This window comes from Myxocyprinus asiaticus, chromosome 6, assembly GCF_019703515.2.
Source record: "Myxocyprinus asiaticus isolate MX2 ecotype Aquarium Trade chromosome 6, UBuf_Myxa_2, whole genome shotgun sequence".
Classification (NCBI taxonomy): Eukaryota; Metazoa; Chordata; class Actinopteri; order Cypriniformes; family Catostomidae; genus Myxocyprinus; species Myxocyprinus asiaticus.
In genome coordinates this window covers 10,595,821-10,610,886 of record NC_059349.1, presented here as the reverse complement: position 1 = coordinate 10,610,886, position 15,066 = coordinate 10,595,821, and the positions used below count along the sequence as shown (strand labels likewise).

The window sequence follows — 15,066 nt, the reverse complement described above, 5'->3', positions numbered from 1 at the left end:
TCAAAATCGGGTCCGAAACTGTGCTCATATGAATGTCGTTTCGGAAATATTCAGCGCACAATTTAAAATCATTATATCAGTGTGATTATTAAACAGCAAAGGCTGTGATTTATTGAGATAAATATTTAATTTGCATGTGCTGCGCTCCTCAAATGTGAGTGCTTGTGAATGTGTGGAGCCTGTGTTGTGCTGACATAAAGACACAATGTGCTCATACCATTTGGAGCTCCTTGGCTCATACACGGAAAATACCATCATGAGCACCGCATGCTCTGTTTGTAGCAGATGACAGTGAGCAGAGCACTAATTTACCGTAGCGTGAGGCACAAATTGACTACATATTTCTTCAATTAAATAGCAGCATTTTTGTGGTTTAATAATCACTTTGATTCACGTAGAGACCGGCTTTTCCGGATTGAGAAGCCACCGTCATAACAACACAGAAACACTTCAAAATAAAAGCTCAATTTAAATGGAAAAGAAAGTATGACAAAAGAGTTATCACCACTGTATAGTTATTCACTGTACTACTACTACTACTACTACTAATAATAAATTAATAGTAATTGTATTAAATTTAAGCAACATCTCGCATCTCTACATTATACACTACCAGCATGTTATATATATATATATATATATATATATATATATATATATATATATATATATATACATGGTTGGGAGGGTTACTTTTGAGATGTATTCCACTACAGATTACAGAATACATGCTGTAAAATGTCATTTGCAACGTATTCCGTTAGATTACTCAAGGTCAGTAAAGTATTCTAAATACATTGGATTACTTCTTCAGCACTGGTAGATTTTTTCACTTGTTTTGACTATAAAAACTCTGCCAGTACAGTAAGACAAAATACACATGTTAAAAATACATTCTCTGAAAAACCTAAATATCTAATGCAGTGTTGTTTCTAAAACAAGATAAATCAAATTGATATTGTTTTAAGGATTTTTAGATATTTTTAGAGGAAAACAATACAAAAATTATAATCAAGAATACAATTTTTGCTCTAATATCAAAGGTCTTACTAGAATAAAAGAAATTATGATCCAACATGAATTTTACACATATATATATATATATATATATATATATATATATATATATATATATATATATATATAAGTTTACATTCATTCTATTGTAGAGGAACAGATTTTGGACCACTGGGACATGTGGTCTCATCTGACTGTTGATCCCTGAGCGAGGGCACATAAATGGGTAGCTGGATCCCAAATGCTATAAAATTCTCACAGACAGTACAATCTTGAGAATGACCCAACAAGGGTACACAACATCCGGGATGCATTCTGTCATAAGTTGGCATAGCCTCCAGTTGATGGAGCCCAAAAGCCCAGCTGAGTTGGTGGGCAACACCCATCCATTGTAGATCTCAAGTCCACAGAGGCTTGAGAACACATGCATTCACAGAAGTCCACCAGTAGCTTTCTGCTCACTGAACATATTATGCTCTCTCTTGGCACAATAGTAAATGCAATGGTGGGGCACTCCCTCTAGACAACTGCCTATCTTCTGCAGAGCTGTGATGAGTGGAACAAATTAAGAACATTACATAAGACAGTGCGCTTTAAAATAACACTTATATACATTATTATGGTTTGTCTCTACAGTATCTCTCTGGAAAAGTTACGTTTTTAAAGTACAATTAGAGAGCATTAATGTATTTTTTTTTTCAATGGCCGTTAAAGTAATCACTGGATCACTGTCACTATTGATCAAGATTTGAATGCATAGAGATGTAATGCATGCTATGTCAACAATTTTCATCCTCTATTTAAAATCCTGATACCCAAGCATAACTGCTGTGTGCAGTTCCTTTCCCTGATTTGTAACTAGTAGCACCTAATAAACATGAATAATAATAATAATAATAATAATAATAATAATTCTATAGCAAATAGTTTCCCTAAAACTTTATGTCCACATATATGGACAGCAGGACTAAGTTGTGAAATTTTAAATAATACATAAAAAACTATATGTATAAAACTTATTTGACTTGATTATAATGGCTTTTTTTCCTACTTTGCCAACAAAATCTCAAAATCTGTGTAAAAAATCTCTCACAGTGATAGCCTGTGATGAAGCATTTTACCAATACGAAATTAGCATAATTAATTTGAATACAAGTAATGGCCAGCATTGTCCAACTGCTGCCAAACATGTTAAAATAAAATTATGTATTATAAATTCTGAATCTATGTACTGATTATCATTGTTCCATGTCTGCCAAACATGTTGAGTGGTTCAAACATATTCTGCAGGCTGAAACTGAACTTTTGATAGGAAGTTTGGATCAAATGCACTTGGTTTCAAATGAAAGCTATAGGATGCTCCCTTGCTCCCTATTTAGTGAATTACTTTACCTCCAGTGTGCTGTCTGTCTGCACTGGTCTCAGAAAAGTTCGAAATGCCCCGTATTTTCATCCTAACTCCATAAAAGCCTCTGAAAGTATTTTTTTTCTCAATGTGAAAATACACAGTAAATATACACCAATCAGCCACAACATTAAAACCACCTGCCTAATATTATGTAGGTCCCCCTCGTGCCGCCAAAACAGCACCAACCCTCATCTCAGAATAGCATTCTGAGATTATATTTTTCTCACCACAATTGTACAGAGCGGTTATCTGAGTTACTGTAGTTTTTGTCAGTTCGAACCAGTCTGGCCATTCTCTGTTGACCTCTCTCATCAACAAGGTGTTTCCTTCTGCAGAACTGCCCCTCACTGGATGTTTTTTGCTTTTGGCACCATTCGGAGTAAATTCTAGAGACTGTTGTGCATGAAGATCCCAGGAGATAAGCAGTTACAGACATACTTAAACCAGTCTGTCTGGCACCAACAATCATCCATGCAATTATCTAATCATCCAATCGTGTGGCAGCAGTGCTGTGCATAAAATCATTCAGATATGGGTCAGGAGCTTTAGTTAATGTTCACATCAACCATCAGAATGGGGGGAAAATTTGATCTCAGTGATTGGACCGTGGCATGATTGTTGGTGCCAGATGGGCTGGTTTGAGTATTTCTGTAACTGCTGATCTCCTGGGATTTTCACACACAACAGTCTCTGGAATTTACTCAGAATGGTGCCAGAAATAAAAAAAACATCCTGTGAGTGGCAGTTCTATGGACGGAAATGCCTTGTTGAAGAGAGAGGTCAACAGAGAATGGCCAGACTGGTTTGAACTAACAAAGTCTACGGTAACTCAGATAACCACTCTGTACAGTTGTGGTGAGAAGAATATAATCTCAGAATGCTATTCTGAGATGCGGGTTGGCGCTGTTTTGGCGTCACGAGGGGGACCTACACAATATTTAGGCAGGTGGTTTTAATGTTGTGGCTGATCGGTGTAGGATTTCTAATGAAAACCTTGTGCTATTGTACACATTAGTATACATTGTGTTAAGCAGCATGACATTTTGCAATAAATCTCTCAAAGTTTAAAAATGGCATATCGGATGAAGCTCGGGACTGTAATCTTTTGACTCAAACAGGTTTCAATGTAAAAACTTAATCAGGTTTATCCCAAAGACAAACTCCGCTGTGATTAGTGCCATGTTGATTTGTCACATGATTCCATACACTGAAAGTATAACCCATTACTGACAGCCCAGAGTCTCCTGAACTGATATCAGTTGGTTTAAATAAAATGAAATTATGCGTTGCATATAGCGAAGCCAAAATACAATGTCCACGCATGTGCGTGTGGGGTCACACAAGGAAACAGTATATGTATGAGAGTTGCCGACATACTGTAGCATGCATTACATCTCTGTGCAATAATCCATTTAATCACATTTAATTTGTAACCAAAATGTAGTTTGAAATTTGTAGGGCATAAAAACTGTTGTTGACGTATTTTATGCAGAGTTGTCAATTTCATATAAACGTTTTTACATAAGTGATGTAGTCACATGACCAGAGCCAACTACCCCACAATTGAAATAATAATAATAATAATAATAATAATACATTTTTTTACTTTATTGTTTGCAATTTGCTGTTGGGTTCTATGAAGAACTGTGCAAGTTTTGACTCTGAAGTTTCCCAGTGGTTACATAAGTGATTAGGTATAAAGCACATTCTTTAACTTTTTATTTATTTATTTTTTAATTTAATTTGTTTTATTTGGGCTATCCAATGAGTCAAATTAATTAGATTTCAAATGGACTGGATTTAAACATTTTAAATTAAAAGAGAAGCAAAGCCAAGATCTTTTCCCAGCGAACACACAAACTGATCAAATATATAGTTTGAATACACTGTTTGTCCCTTCGCATAAAAGTGTATTCCAAATGTACAAAAATAAATGCTTGATTAAGTTATAAAATCACTAGTTTTGTGGGGTCTCACAACTAAATCAACAAACAGAAACTAAAACACTGCACAACCCAGATATTACTAAGGTTAGGCCATGCAGCAATTGAACAAGAAGGGCCACTGTAAGACACCACAGAGAGACCTGCATGCATGCTAATTTGGCTAAAATGGAAGAAACTGTCCAGACATCAATAATCTCTTCAGCACTTCACAAATAATGTAATTTTAAAAGTGATTAGAAGGAAAACACTTTTGAGAAATGCCAACGTTGGTCATGCCTGTAGTTCACTGGAAGCCATATGACTTAACCTAAAACTTTAGGAAGAAAATTATAAACCTGAAAGTTTATTAGTATTAGGTATAAAAAAAAATAAAAAATAAAAAATAAAAAACAGCGTTAGTTTTCTTAAAATTTCTCTTGTCTTTGATGACCTCTTGTAAACCTTTTCATGAGACAGAACAGATCCAATTTTATGGTCTATACTAGTGGAAAAATGTAAGAACTATTACAAATCAAACTATTTTAGCAGCAATTCAAACCATTTGCAGGCCAAGGTGCACTTGGGCAGAGTTGGTTAACCTGCTCACCAAAAGGAGTGTGACAACCAGCGCCCATGCCGTATGTTACAACTTTCCCTGGAGAGAGAATCCCTAGTGCAAACTTCCAAGCTCTATGTTGGGAAAGAATAGGCACAGCGCATTGCAAGGCCCGTCTCTCCATCCTATCTCTGGCTCTTTGCCTGGGTAGAACATCTAAATATTATGACACAAGAAATGACAGAGCATACCATTCTGCACTGTGGCAATGTGCTCCATATCGTGCCACATCTATCCCTCATGGCTCCTAAGTTACTTAGTTGTTCTGTAGAATTCTATGCTGATGCTATTCAGCTATATGCATGATGTAACAGTAATAACAACGTTCTGTTTCTAACAATGATATACTGTACTGTAACAAGCAACATTTTTTATTTTTTTCCTTAAAGGAATAATTCACCCACTAAATTTTGTCATTATTTACTCACCCTCATGTCATCCAAACTCTTATGCTGTTTTTATTTTTATTTTTATTTAACACAGAATATCTCTTTTCCGTAAAATGACTATTCATTGTGACCACATCTGTCAAGACAAAAACCAACCAACCAAAAAAACAAAAAATAAAAACACCAAAAAAGTATTTCTGACAAGGTTCTTGTACTCTCTTAAGGAGGAAGAGGGGGCCAGGTGAACAGTTCTTGTAATACTTTATACTTTAGTTCAGGCTCGGCTCTCCCCTCCTCCAGCGGTCTAGATTGCCCTTTAAATCCCTCTCTGCTCTCACTGCAAACACAAAACAGCTGTTAGAGGTGATTTCCCACAGGTGTCAATCCTTACCGTACTCACTCTCTCGCCCTTGCTCTCCACAGACAGACGTTACTCAGCCACACCCCATCACCACAGTATTATAAAAGCCTTCCATACAACTCACATTCCAGTTCTTCTCAAGTCATATGACATCTTTTTGTAATGTATGGGACTTTCCCCTAGTGGCCAGTAGGGTGTACTTGTGTATTGTTCTAGTTGTGTCTTTGTTCTTGTAGTCTACCTTAATTGTTAACGTGTGTCTTGTTACCTAGTTAGATTTTGTGAATTTATGGCCCTTGTGTTCTCCCTGTCTTTGTCTAGCATTGTTTGATGTTTCTGCTGTTTTTTTGTTTTGTTTTTGTGCCCTTGATGGTTTTCTTGGTTACAGTAAAAGTTCTGCATTTGGGTTCTAAATCCCCTGCTTGTCAGACCCATCACTGTTACATGCTAGACCTAATTTGAACCCAGCAGAACTTGAAATCTTGGCTCTTTGACAGGAATGTGATTCAGTTGTGTAATACACTGAACTGTTTTGTGTCTTAGCCAATTGTCTGGATTGGGGAGAAGTGGCTCTCAAAGACTTTTATCGTTTTGGACTGAACAAACTACTAAAATTATGTATGCCAATTGGCAGGTGCAAATATCTTTATTATACCTTTACCCTCGCCTTGTTATTGACCTTGCCCGGGTCCCCAGCTACTTTACCCCCGCTAGATTCCCCTGTCTCCTTGCCATTGACCTTATCTGATCCCTTTGCCATTGCCCTCGCCTGAGCCTCTAGCCTTGACCTTGCCTGAGCCAGAGTCCCCAAGTCCGTTGGCCTCCTGCTCGTCCACCAGTTCACCCGTGGTCTCATGCTCACCTACCTCTTGGTCGTCCGCTGGATCGCCAGTGGCTATGTAATGTATGGAATTTTTCCCTAGTGACCAGTAGGTGTCGCTAGAGGTGTGACTTTTATTTTGAAGTTCTTGTGAATTGTTCTAGTTGTGTCTTTGTTCTTGGTGTCCCCCTTAATTGTTTCCATGGGTGAATTCCAATCGAAAGTGATCATCGCTATATGGGCACTCTGAAGGGAGCATGGAATTACAGTTTAATTGTAGCCTTCACTAAAAGTCTTGTGAAAGGGCCCTTTGTGAAAAAATTTGTTTGCAATGACCTTTTGAGTGGCATCCCCTTCCCAAACTTCCCTTTTAAGGGCACAAAAATGCTGTTTGGTGTCTACCTTAATTGTTTACATGTGTCTTGTTACCTAGTTAGTTCTTGTGCACTTAAGGCCCTTGTGTTCTTCCTGTCTTTGTCTAGCATTGTTTGATGTTTCTGGTGTTAAGTGAATTCTTGTTTTTTACTTTTGAGATTTTTTTTTTTATATATAATAAAAGTTCTGCACTTGAGTTCTAAATCCATCATTGTTACACTTTTGAGTTATTATAAACTGATATTCTTCCTCTTTACTGAAGGTCTTAAATCTTATTTGTGTCTGCATTAATTAAAAAAAATAGTACTACATGTCAGTTTGATGCTATAGAGAGCATACGCTATGTGTTCACTATAGTTACGGCAGTGGCACGGCACACCAGTTTGGATATGTAGAATGAGATTTGAGAGCTGCATTTGAGGGCTAGATTTTCAGTAAATAACAACTTATTTTGGTCTGTTAATATTTTTTATGTGTGTGATTTGAAATTGAAATTAGAACATAGTGGCGGTCCTGACTCACATGGTGCCCTAGGCAAGAACAGACACAATTCATTTAAAGCAATATTTTAGAAACATGTTTTATTAGGGGAGCCTGGGTAGCTCAGCGAGTAAAGACGCTGACTGCCACCCTTGGAGTCGCAAGTTCAAATCCAGGGCAAGCTGAGTGACTCCAGCCAGGTCTCCTAAGCAATCAAATTCACCCGGTTGCTAGGGAGGGTAGAGTCACATGGGGTAACCTCCTCGTGGTCGCTATAATGTGGTTCTCACTCTCGGTGGGGCACATGGTGAGTTGTGCGTGTATGCTGCAGAGAATAATGTGAAGCCTCCACACGCACTATATCTCCACGGTAACGTGCTCAACAAGCCACATAAGATGTGTGGATTAACAGTCTCAGACATGGGGGCAACTGAGATTTGTCCTCCGCCACCCAGAGTCACTATGCCACCATGAGGACTTAGAGCGCATTGGGAAATGGGCATTCCAAATTCAGGAGAAAAGGGGAGAAAAAAAACATGTTTTATTGAAAACATTTTGATTAGAGAAAGGAAAAAAATTAAAAGCATAACATTTGGTGTCATGGCAAAATTGACAACCATAGTTAAAGGTTCACTCAGTAATTTTGTATGCATCTTGTCTTGAACTTGCCCTGATGGGTGTTGATGCAGCATCTTTCAAACACAATAGTTTTCAGTTTCTGAAGCCATTGTAGAAATGTAATGTTCACAGTCAGCCAGGGGTGTAGTTTCTGGGGGGATGGGGATGGGAGGAAGTATCCCCCCCAGTAATCAAAACAAGCAAGTACAACCTCCCCAATATTTATACCGTGATCAATGGAAACATGTAGATGCTTCACGCTGCAACCATGATTACTTTCAATGAAGTGAAAGTGTCAAATAAGAGGATGGTTACTGAGATTAAGCGAGTAGTATTCGGCTGGTCATGTGATTCTAACTTGGCAGCCCCCATGAGCCTTTTATAAAACAGCTTTCATAAGGTTACTGATATGACTTGAGTCTTAATCTCATGTGTTTGCTAATGATTTGAAACATGTTTCAAAATTGAAATTAATTTCTTAAAGAGTACAGCTTCTTTAAATGAGGACAAAATTATTGAGTGCACCTTTAAATTATTTCAGATTCACTCCTTCAGTTAATTGTGATATTGTGATAACTAATAATGATTTTCATTTTTAAAATTGGTCAATTTAATATTTTATCCAATATGCATACCTATAGGATGAGGGCATGAAAATGCAGTGCATAGTAGGAATGACACTGCAAAGTTTTACAAGAGATCACTGTAATGTTGCCATTTAAAATAACCATTTAAGTGCTGGCATCCACCAGCAGCCAGTCACAGTTTAAACCCTTGATTCTTGGTCATTTGCCATAGAAGCTCTTTCTCATGTGTGTTTTTTTCTTCTTCTTTATACTTCCTCTGCTGCCTGTGGGGATGTGTAAAACAAGCCAGACTCAGAGAGGAGTCAGGACTTGAGAGAGGCAGACGCTCTCTCACGCACTGTACGAAATGTGGGATGCCAAGTGTTTAGTGCACTCTAACAGCTGTTAGATGATAATGGGACATCGTTCCATTTGATTGTGGAGCGGCAGACATGTCATAGAGCACACCTGAAATGGAATGTTGAGGGGCCACCGCAGTTTCGCGGGAAGGTTATGGCCGGATGGATCGAGTGTCTTCTGGAGGTGTTTCCCTGCTGCAGCTTCCCAAGGTCTGTGTGTAGTTTCCTTGTAGTTGGCAACACATGTGAGAACATGTGAGGGGCGAATTATATACGCAGTCTTAACAGGTGCTTTCCACTAGAAGTGATTCTATTTTAATGTTTTTATTTGTATTTATTTATTTATTTTTGTAGCTCATAGAAATTCTAATATTTCCTATTAACTTTTATTAATAACATTAACAAACATGATAGGAGTTAGTTGTCACAAGGGGAAGTTGTTATAGAACATACAGTATTTATCAGCTATATCTCAGAAGCTAAAAGTTTTGAGTAAAAAGTCAAATTGCATAAATGCCTTTTTTTAGCATTGGTTTTGCATGTTGTTTTCAAACACCTTGTTTGATATTATGAAGGTAGAATTGAATTAAAAGGTTTAACTGTGTATACAATGGTGTGCTATATATCAGGGCAGGTTATGTTGTAATTTTATACAGTTTATTAATTACAATATCTGTTGGCCAAAACAATGTTTTAATAATTTTGTACTTTGCCTTTTATATTAGTTTCATTAATTGTTTAGTGTTTCATAGTTGTTTTACTGTAAAAAAAAAGTCAAATGATTTGGACAAAAAAATCTACTCGTGATTATTTAAAAAAAAACAAAAACATTAAAATCTGGTTAAACCCTTAAGCCTTAATTTTGGCGGAGCTTTTATTTTGACGGAATGCGAAGGAAGATGTTTGTCTGTAGTGGGATTCACAAAGGTTTGATAATCACACTACTTCATATTCGATTTTATTTTGATTAATCGTTCAGCACTAGTACGTGTCAATATGCAGCTAACAAGGCAATAGGCTCACCTCACTGAACTGGTTATAACAACATGTGTTTGTCTAGTTGTACCTTAGCCTTATGTTTCAGGTTTTCTTTCAAACAGTTTTTAGATTTTTTATTTTTGAATAGTTTTACATATAAAACCGATAACACACACAAATGCACTAAGTTATGTAGTAGCCTAAGATGAGATCTGCAAAGAAATATGCAAATAATTACAACAGCATCACAACATTTCACATCCCATATCCCCTTTATGGTACTGTAGTAACTTTTGGAGAGGAAAATGGAAAGTATTTATAGTACTATATAAATAGTTTGTATGAATTTGACTGGCTCCTCTGGTCATCCATAGATGTGTATTTATGATCTTCATGTTTACCTTGTGCTTCCTTCAGCCATTTATTACACTAACGCTTACTTGAAGTACAGTATGATAGAGTTGTAACAGCTATCCAAAACTGAGCCTTTGTGTCTATAGGATGGAACAGCTTTTCAGAAGTATGACTAATGAGAGTGGAACTATATTTTTGGAAATCCATAAAAGGTCAAAATGTTGTGCATCATTTAGAATTTGTTATTTTGGGTCTGTGTGGGTATGTTTTTGTAATTATACTTTTGATTCCTTGAATGGTATTGAACTAATGAAACACATTTATCAATGTTTCATGTCATGGTCTTTCAGTGGCCCCAGAAATTTTAAAAAATAAGAATGTCTATTCATGTGTAACAAAATAACCATGTAGCTAAAGGTAATTTTGAGAAAAGTTCTAGCACCTTTGCAAATGCCACTTCATTTAATATTTTGTTTCATACATTTTAAGTGTGTCTATGTATGCAAAAGTCTCCAAATACATTTTAGAGCCACTAAATGATATTCTATGGTGACTTGTAAAATGGTAAATGGTCTGCACTTATATAGCGCCTTTTTTAACCTTAGCGGTTCTACAAAGAGCTTTGCACTGTTTCTTTCACCCATTCACACACACACACACACCAATGACACTGTATAAATGAAAACCTTAACAGACATTCAACTAGATCTAACATCTTATATCAATCTTAATACCCAAGATCACTACATTCATGTACTCTGAACATGCCCACCTGTTGCCCAATTTTGGAAAGAAATCGATGCTAAATTTTCAGTATTTCTTAATTATCACATTCCTGCAACACCATCGCTATGTCTTTTAGGTGATATATCACAGATAACCCCCACACCAGAACACACAACCCCCCTACTTTTGTCTCTAGCTATCACCAAGAAAACAATTGTTATTATTATTATTATTATTATTATTATTAGAACTTTATTAATCCCCGCAGGGCAGTTAATATAGGGCTACAGCAGTGCTTCACACAACAACACAATAACTAAACAAGAATACAGCATACCAGATCACACATTGAGAATAAATATTAAAAATAAATAAATGCATACAAAAAAATGCAATAATAATAATAAGAAACTTTGATATCACCCATTATATAGTCGAATAGCCACAGGCACAAAGGTAAATTTATGTCGATTTGTGAATTATGATCAAGTGGAAAAATAAAATTTAATATCCATAACACAATGGCTACAATTATTAACAGACCATATTAACAAAGAGAGACAGGCAGCAGCATTCAAACACAACTTACACAAATTGAAACAACTAAATAGCTCTATTGCTTCCTTTCTAAACAGCAACACATCATGATCAGTGAATTAATGCCCTGCAATGCCCACATATATTTATTTATTATAGATGACACCACACTTATGCAGACATTTGTAATGGACTGTACATATATACATGAACAAATGTACGTTCATACAAATTAATACCTATATGTATGAATAATTATACACAGTATGTATGTGTATGTGTATATATGGATGTGTATGTGTGTGTATATATATATATATATAAAGAGAGAGAGAGAGAGAGAGAGAGAGTATTGGAAATAATATAGCACAATACTATAATGTCGTATTTTATATTATATTACATTACATTATTTTATTATCTATATTATTATGCAGTATATTATATTATAACCTACTATTCTGCCCCATTAATGCAACTATTTTCCATTTTGTTCTTTTACTAAGTTGTTTTTATCAATCTCTTTATCTCATACTTATTTTTCTATGATTCTTTATTATTATCATTACTATTATTATTGGTGTCATCGTAGTTATCATTATCATCATCATATTTCTATATTTCAATAAACATTTATATTAAATTATTATTTTTATTATTTATGTATTTTTTGAGAAGAGAAAGAGAGAGAGAATCACAAGATCACATTACCAACAGGTCTATGGACCAGGAACAACAAGAACAGGCTGGCTGAGATAAGACACCTGGATGAGACACATACCACAGGATCACCACAGGTGAATCCCCTGATACTGATATTCAGACACCAGTGGTAGAGACACGACCAGGTTATGCACCCATGCTCTGAAGTTCCCGCCAAGGTACCATGCTTAGGGGAAAGCAAAGGCATCCCTCCACAAAACAACCTCATAACAGCATTGGATATGCACCATGTGCATTTACAGCAGAATGCCATGCTCACCACTTGACTGTACACTGGCTCACTGGCCCCCTCCCTCTCTCTTTCATTTACTTTTTTCTCTCTCTTCTTCTCTTTTATTACTTTTTATTTATTTATCTATTTTTGTTTGCTTATTTATTTTCCTTTCCTTAATCACTTTCTTTGTATATCAGACCATTCAACCAAATATGAACTTTGCATACAGAACATAATAAGACTATAACTACTACATTCAGGCATAATAGTTTGTTAGACTTGTTTAACCATTTATTCTCCATTTTATTTTTATTTATTTATTTAGCTTTTTTCTTATTTCTTGTTTGTTCCCTCTGTAATGTCTGTAAAAAAATATATTGTATATGATTGTGGCAGGATGAATGAGGCACAGACAGACAATTCTCTTGTGCAATGTCTCGAACGGATTGTTTTATTGACACAGCAAACAGTAGTGAGGGAATTAAATAAATGATGCGCAGTGTCTTCAGTGCTGGGGCGAGGTGGGCGTGCCGTGGTGTCTGTGCTAGTGAATCCTGTGTGCAGTGCGGCTTTCCTGAATTTCATGTTCTGATCGGCCTTCGCCGCTGGACCCTGAGATTTAAGCGAGACAGAGAAGAGGGTTAGTGGCATTCTCTGGAGTCGTGGCTCACTCTCTTCCTCTTCCGCTGGCGCTTAAATCCTCTCAAGCTGATTGTTCGCAGGTGGGGCCGATCAACACCCACATTCCAGGGATGATTGGATGATATGCTCCAATTCCAGGGATACTCGGCAGATTTCGGCAGAGATCCCACCAAATCCATCCCGATGCGCTCGAAAGGCACCTAGATGATGGGCAGGGGAATGAGGGGGCTGGGGGGAGGGCGTTGTGGAGTCATCCTTTGGCAGACCGTGCAGCTCTGGCAATAGCGCCTCACTTCTGTGTCCAACCCAGGCCAATAGAACCGTGCCCGGCCATGGGATGCGAGTGGGCCAGTTCCAGTACGGTCTCCATATTTGTATGTGGCACCACCAAAAGGCGTTTCTCCGCACCCCGCCTGTGGGCGACACAGTAAAGCAGACAATTTTCCACAATAAAGTGAGGAGAGGGATGGAGCAGGATGTCGTACTTCACCGTTGATTATTCTGACCTGGGACCAGCAGTTCTTTAGGTGGTCATCCTCCCGTTGTTCCTTCCCAAATGAGCCCCCTTCAGTTATCTGTTGGAACAGATCAGAATACACAATATGGGTCAATTCTCTAAATTCACCATCTCTCTCACTGTCAGTGGCTAGCAGCACTGGATGTCCCGGTGTCTGCCGCTTGTGACATTTGTGGCATTGTCCCCAGCGGCTGGCAGGTTGGACAGCATGGGCCAACAGCTGTTCGAACCCCAGCCAGTCCTTCCTAAGAGCAGGGGCACTGGCAGATACTTGACAATCCCGACTTCCACTGGCCAGCTCCCCGGTTCGGCCTTGATGGTGACAGACAGAGCCGGGACATAACGAGTGTCGCCATGTACAAAGATGATTGGGATTGACGCTTTGCTGTTTTGTCGGGGGGGGGGAGGACTATCTGGGTCTGGGCCAGGCTCACTGTGCTCCCGGAATCCAAGAGGGCTTTCACACATCGGCCCTCGATTTTCACCTCCCTCTTTGTGGCTTCCCAGGGCACCGCTCGGTGTACAATGCAACCTGCCAGCCAGGCCCGGGTGTCCGGGGGGTTTGAGTCTGTGGGCATGGGTTAGAGCCGAACGGTCGGTGTTGCTGATCTGCTTACTGGTCACAATGTGCCCTCCAGTGGTCGCCTTTCCTGGGGCATCCTCCAGTGATAGGTGCCAGCTCTCTCTTCGTCGTCTAGGGTTTGCGTCGCCTCTGCCAGTTCCACGGCCTCCACAAGGGCGGCAAGGGTCTCGGGGTTCCGCATTCCTATGGCCTGCCGTTGCATGCGGGGAAGGGCCCACAGAAACCTACTCACGACCACTCACTCCACTACCTGCACTGGTGTCGGTTGCCCGGTTAACAGCCAGAGATGGGCCAGATGGGACAGTTGTGTAGCTTGTACGTGGGCAGTAACCTGAAGATCATCCACCCATTCATGGAAGCGCTGCACCACACATATCGGTGAAAGCCCCACCCATGCCAAGATCTAATTTTTAGCTCCGTATAGTCATCAATGGAGGCTGGGCTGAGTGCGTAATAGGCGTGCTGCGCTTCCCTCGTCAGAAAGGGCACAAGCATTCTCGCCCACTCACTCTCATCCCACCCTTCCCTCTCAGCTATCACCTCAAATGTGCGCAGGTATGCCTCCACATCATCGTGCTCCGTCAGCTTGGTGTTACGCTGGTTGGCTCGGACACAGGGTTCAAGGATCAGTATGTGGGCAGTGGCTTCCAATTGCAGTTGTATAAGTTCCTGCTCTTGCCGTGCTGTTAACTGTTCCGCAAATTGTTGCTGGCAGAGGGAGATATTCACAAGCTGATGCACCAGATCTTCCATCATCTTCAGAGAGAGAATGCGACCTGCAGAAAAACCAGACAGAGAGTTGGGATGAGTTTCATCATCTTACCTCATTCTCTTCACTCTAGCCAGCATTCTCCACCA

At 38.7% G+C, this 15,066-nt stretch overlaps 1 protein-coding gene across 3 annotated transcripts in view; it reads left to right on the top strand.

Moving 5' to 3' along the window:
* LOC127441956 (gap junction gamma-1 protein-like) overlaps nucleotides 1-15,066 on the top strand; it is a 44,550-nt gene that overhangs the window by 24,889 nt on the left and 4,595 nt on the right. The window contains exons 2-3 of one of the 3 annotated variants that reach the window (XM_051699565.1): nucleotides 8,886-9,144; nucleotides 12,247-12,326. The exons of 1 other annotated variant lie outside the window; for it this stretch is intronic. The gene's annotated coding sequence lies outside the window, so the exon portion shown is untranslated. The remainder of the gene's footprint in view (nucleotides 1-8,885; nucleotides 9,145-12,246; nucleotides 12,327-15,066) is intronic. One more of the 3 variants, XM_051699564.1, reaches the window with a different exon arrangement.